The sequence below is a fragment of the Acomys russatus genome, chromosome 24 (assembly GCF_903995435.1).
Source record: "Acomys russatus chromosome 24, mAcoRus1.1, whole genome shotgun sequence".
Classification (NCBI taxonomy): domain Eukaryota; kingdom Metazoa; phylum Chordata; class Mammalia; order Rodentia; family Muridae; genus Acomys; species Acomys russatus.
Window position 1 is genome coordinate 6,882,742 of NC_067160.1, and position 6,000 is coordinate 6,888,741.

Here is a 6,000-nt window from a genome sequence, read left to right on the forward strand (position 1 = left end):
GTGCAGGTTGTGTGACTCGCAAAGCACTGTGACCAAGTGTGTGCATGGGGAGTTGGGGAAACACACCTCCTCGGAGCCGTCACACTGGCACACTTAGTCTACTCCTCACCTCCTCCTCTTTTGTTCCTCTCTCCACTATTCCCAATGTGCCTCCGATTTTGCCTTTGGCCTCCCATGCTATCTCTTTCCTCTTTCTCTCTCCGAAGACAGCGCCTATTGGGATCTAATAAGCAGGAGTCTGACTGGAGGTCACGTGTGCTGTCCCTCTGCAGATACTGGTGTTTGCTGTTGTTTTGCCCCATTCACATGGACGACCCTGCAGCTTGGATCTTCATGACCAGCCCTTTCACACACTCAGCATGTCATGATGGGTAGATGTTGGCGTGGGCCAACTCAAAGCCTTGGATCTGGGTCTGAGTGGTGACGAGTTGGTCATCTTGCCAGCTCTCCTGCCCCCACACTGCCGGACAAGCTCTTCATCACTGCCCTGGCTAGCTCACCCAATGCTGCAGCCAGCCCGGTCAGGGTCAGATCATCTGCTATCTGCCTTCAGGGCTAGTTCACCTGTACCCCTGACCACAGAGTCAGTTCTACTGTGTTGCCAATAAGGTGTGGGCCCACTCTCTGGAGTGCTACAGCTGGCTGGCAAGGAGCTGGATACTTCCTCTCAACCATCCAGTCAGCTCACCCATGCCCCCTGTCATCAGGGTCAGCTCTACTGTGCTGTCCAGGTGAGGGTGGGGCTCACTCTCCTTAGTGCAGCAGCAGGTGAATGTTTAGGGTTAAGGAATAGCTACACACTGACTACATGGACCCCAAACTCAAATATATGGTAGTCTATTGAATGCTTGGCAAAATCTGACAGTCCGGGACACGAATTGTTTGGGAACCAAACTGTGATGCTGAGACATTCTTAGATTGAGTTCTTAGAGGAAAAAAATCCATACCATGTAGTAAGAATTCAATTCCATTCCAGGTACATTGTGCCTAGGTAGCTAGACAAAGCATTGTAAGCTGACTTGGTGGGATTGGAAGGGGAGCTTGGGGGCTTTCCATACCCTACATTTTCTGTGAGAAAGAAACATAGCAAGGTTATGTAGTCCAACTCACAAAAATATACATTTATATTACTCAAGCACATCATTCAACAAGTACTGAATTGCAAGTAAAAGACTATTCTTGTGTCAGGCAGGCAAAGCTGAGAATTTGAACTCAGTTTCACCATTTGATAAAAATGGAGCGACAAAACCAAACTGGCTTAAGTTATATTACAGATGAAAGCATTATCAACAGAGGAGCTAGAAGCTATGCTACAAAATAAAGAGGTCTCAACAAAGGGGCTATAGTATTGCAAAAAAGTTAAAGCAGAGCACCAGTGAGGGGAAGGGCCAGCTCTCCAGACTGCCTCTTGAGACTATGGGCCAAGGAGTGAAAATTTATTTAATTCTAACAGAAACTATAAGAGGTAACTATTATTATAATACTATATATAATAAAACAGTGTATTCAAGTGTCTTTCATTTGGAAGGCATAGATTTAAGTTCAGGTTCCAATTACCAAAATCTTTATATGGGCCACAGTCACATTGATACCTAAACCTCACCAGACCACACAAAAAGGAGAACTTCAGACCATTTCTCTTATGTAATAAATACAAAGATACTCAATAAGTACTCACAAAAACGAATACAGAAATATTCAAAGATATCATTCATCATGACCAGACAGGCTCATCCTGGCCTGCAGGGATGGTTTAATTATAGAAATCCATCATATCCCCGTATAAACCACCTAAAAGAAAAACCCACCATGATCATCTCCTTAGATGCAGAAAAGCATTTGACAAAATCAAACACCCATTCATGTTTAAAGTGTTGGAGAGATCAGGGATAACAGGCACATACCTAAACATAATAAACTCTATATATAGCAAGCCAATAGTCAACATCAAATTAAATGGAGGATACTCAAGAAATTCCTCTAAAAGCGGGGACTAGAAAAGGCTGCCCACTATATCTCCATATCTCTTCAATATAGTTCTTGAAGTTCTAGCCAGAGCAATAAGACAACACAAAGAGATCAAGGGGTTCAATGGAAAAGGAAGAGTCAATTAACCCCTATTTGCAGATGATAGATCGTGTACAAAGTGACCCCCAAAATTCCACCAGAGAACTCATCAGCTGGTAAACATGGTCAGCAAGTTGGCTGGATACAAAATTAACTAAAAAAAAAAATCAGTAGCCTTTCTATATACAATGACAATATGCAGAGGAAGAAATCACATATCCACATGTACTATAAATAATCTAGGAGTTATCTAACCAGGCAAGTGAAGAACTGGTGAAAAACCTTAAGCCTGAAGAAAAGATGTGAAGACAACTTGAGAGACAGAGGGACTCCCTTGCATGGATTGGAAGTAAACATAGTAAAAATGGCCATCTTACCAAAAGCAATTACGATTCAATGCAATCTATCAAAATACCTCACAGTTTTTTAAAGACATTGAAAAGTCAATTCTCAACTTTATGGAAAGACAAACCCAGAATAGCTAAAACCATCTTATACAATAAAACATCCTCAGGAAGAATCTCCATACCTGATCTCAAGCTGTACTATAGAGCAATAGTAATTAAAACAGCCTGATACTGGCACCAGCATAGGTTGGTTGATCCTGTAATTGAATTAAAGACCCAGATTGAATCTACACACATACAGTCACCTGATTTTTGACAAAGAAGCCAAATCTATTCAATGGAAAAAGAATAGCATCTTCAGCAATGGTGCTGGTCTAACTGGACTTCTACATGTAGAAAATGCAATTAGACCCATATTTGTTACCATGCACAAAACTCAAGTCCAAGTGGATAAAGACCTCAACATAAAACCAGAGGCACTAATCGGTTAGAAGAAAAAGTGGGAAGAGCCTGAACACATTGGCACAGGAGACAATTTCCTGAAACAGAACACCAACAGCCCAGGCCTTAAGGTCAACAATTAACAAATGGGACTCTCTGAGGCTGAGAAGCTTCTTCTGTAAGACAGGAGACATGTCAACAGACAAAGAGACAGCTACAGACTGGGGAAAAGATTTACACAACCCTACATCTGACAAAGGTCAATATCCAAACTATATAAAGAACTCAAGAAATAAACATCACCAAACCAAATAACCCAATTGAGAAATGGGCTCCAGAACTAAACAGAGACTTCACAACAGGGCGAATATTAAATGCTGAGAAACACTTATAAAGAAATGTTCAATGTCTTTAGTCCTCAGAGAAATGCAAGTCAAAACAACTCTGAGATTCCATCTTACACCCATCTTACACTCAGAATGGCTAAGATCAAAAATTCAAGCGACACCACATGCTGGCGAGGATGTGGAGAGAGAGGAACACTCCTTTTATTGCTGGTGGGATGCAAACTGTACCGTCACTTTGGAAATCTATGTGGTGCTATCTTAGAAAACTGGGAAATGGGCTTCCTCAGACCCAGCTATTCCACTCCTTGAATATACCCAGAAGATGCTCCAGCACCAACAAGAAACTTTGCCAACCATGTTCTAGCACCTTATTCATATAGCCAGAACATGGAAACAGCTAAGTGTCCATCAGTAGAGAATGGATAAAGAACCGTGGTACATATACACTTGGAATACTCTCAGCTATTAAAACGGAATTCCCGAAATTTGTGGATAAATGGCTTGAGCTAGAAATGATCATATGAGTGAATAACCCAGAAGCAGAAAGACTCAAATGGTATATACTCATTATATCTGCATACTAGCCCAAGGGGCATGTCCCACGAAAGCCTTCACTTACCAGGAAACTGAGACAGAGGGGAGGACATCCTATTGGGACTTAGATGGGAGAGAAGCATGGAGAATAAAGTAAAGGATCCAGAGGGTCCTAGAAACCTACAAGTAGAACATTATGTAGGCAGATTTGGGCCCAGGGGTCCCGCTCAAACTAAGGCACCAGCCAAGGACAATAAGGCGGTAAACTTTAAACCCCTACCCAGATCTAGCCAATGGTCAGAACTTCTCCACAGTTGAGTGGAGAGTGGGATATGACTTTCTCACGTACTCTGGTGCCTCACATTTGATCATGTCCCTGGAAGGGGGAGACCTGGTGGCACCCAGAGGAAGGATAGGAGGTACCAAGAAGAGACTTGATACCTATGGCATATATAGGGGAATCCTCCTCAAAACAGTCATAGGGGAGGGGAATAAGGGGAAAGTGGGAGGGAGGGAAGGAAGATGGGAGGGATACAAGGGAGGGATAACCATTGAGATATAACAAGAATAAATTAATAAAAAAAATTTTAAAAAGAGGTGTAAAATGAACGAATTAATAATAATAATAAAAAGATTTGGTTCTAGAATTAAAGCCTCCATGACCTTCCTGTTCTCTCAAAATTAACTCATAGCTGTGAGCATAGATCATTAAACAGCATGCATTCCACATGCTTGAGGTATGGGGTTTAATCCTCATCACCAATTAAAACCTAAATGAAACTAAACTCCCAAGAAATGGCTGAATGAGCATTCCTTCTGATTTTTTTTAAGTTCTTGGAAAGCTTTCACAGCATAGGTCACATTAAAGTTAGGTGAATCCTTGGTAGAGGGTGCTAGCCCGTCTCTTCTTGCCATTGGGAGAGTTTCTCTTCCTTAGGTCTTTATTACCATATTTATGGCAAAATATTGACTTCTTCCCTAGTCTTTGTCTTTGTTTTCTTTCCTTCTGTGTGTTCATTCAGTAAATCTCCCCACTGTTCCTTGTAGGTATAAGGTTATTGTGTAGTTTAAATGCTGATTTATGTACCACTCTGTCTGGTTGCAAGCATTGGTCTGAGAATTACTGTCTAAATGTTGTGTAATTCTCCCCAATTGTCCCCCTGACTTGTCATAAAAAAAGCTTACCGCATTGATTATGAGCAGGGGAAATAATAGGCAGGACTTCCTATCAGCCAGGGAGGGAAGAGGTAGGAATTTGGTGACAGGAGAGGTCCAAGGAAGATCAGGAGGAAGGGCTGGAGCTGAGGAAAGCTCAAAGTGCAGTATAGCTGGGATGTTTGCTGGGAGTGGACAGAACAGCATAGAGAGTTAAGAACACAGACTTAAACTGCTCAAATTGTGTTTGTGAAGTCTTGTATTATAAAAGAGTCTAAATTATTTGTGTGATAGCTGGGTTAAGAAATAAGCTAAGAGAAACAACTCTGTTCTTAAAAACAACTCCAGTAGTTCCTCTTTCTTAAGATTTTTGTTTTTTATCTTTATTTATTTACCTATCTGTTTGTCTGTCTGTCTTTTGGGTGAGTGTGTGTGGAGTTATACACATGCTTTTGTTTACTGAGGCCTGAAGGAGAGATAAACATGTTTTTTGTTTAGTCACAAGTGGGGGATGAGAAAAACACTTGTGAGAAAGCAGGTGATATGTTATCCCCTTAGAAGTCCAACCACCATGGTGGGGGAGATTGCTTGTTATCAGCTGAAAAATATCCTTGAACAAATTCTAAGAGGAGGTATAAATGTGAGCCATAAACAAGAGGTGGGGTCTTTGGAGACTTGGAAAAGTTTGGCTGTTCATTGCTCCACTTCGAGATGCTCCTAGAAAGAACCGCACGAGGGAAGAGGCTTCTGGCTCCAGGCCCGGCTGAGGTTCCGGGTTCTGGTTGCTCAGGTTCCAGCAGAAGAAATCCTGTGCTTACACCAGGAGAATTGTTCCGCGAACAGATACCAGGGTCATGGTCTAATCCTCCTATTGTTAAGGGTAGTCGGGTAAAATGAGAACTCGGTTAAAAAAAATAAAATATAGTGTAAGAAAATTTTGAGCCACAGAGGCCAGAAGGGAGCATTGGATCCCTCAGTCAAAGTTATAGGGAGCTCCTGGAACACAGAATACAGGGAATGTGAGAATTCGAACAAGGTTCACTGACCTTATACCTCCGGGATCAGTACATTTCTTATAAGTAGAGTAAATATTTAGACTGTAGGCCCAC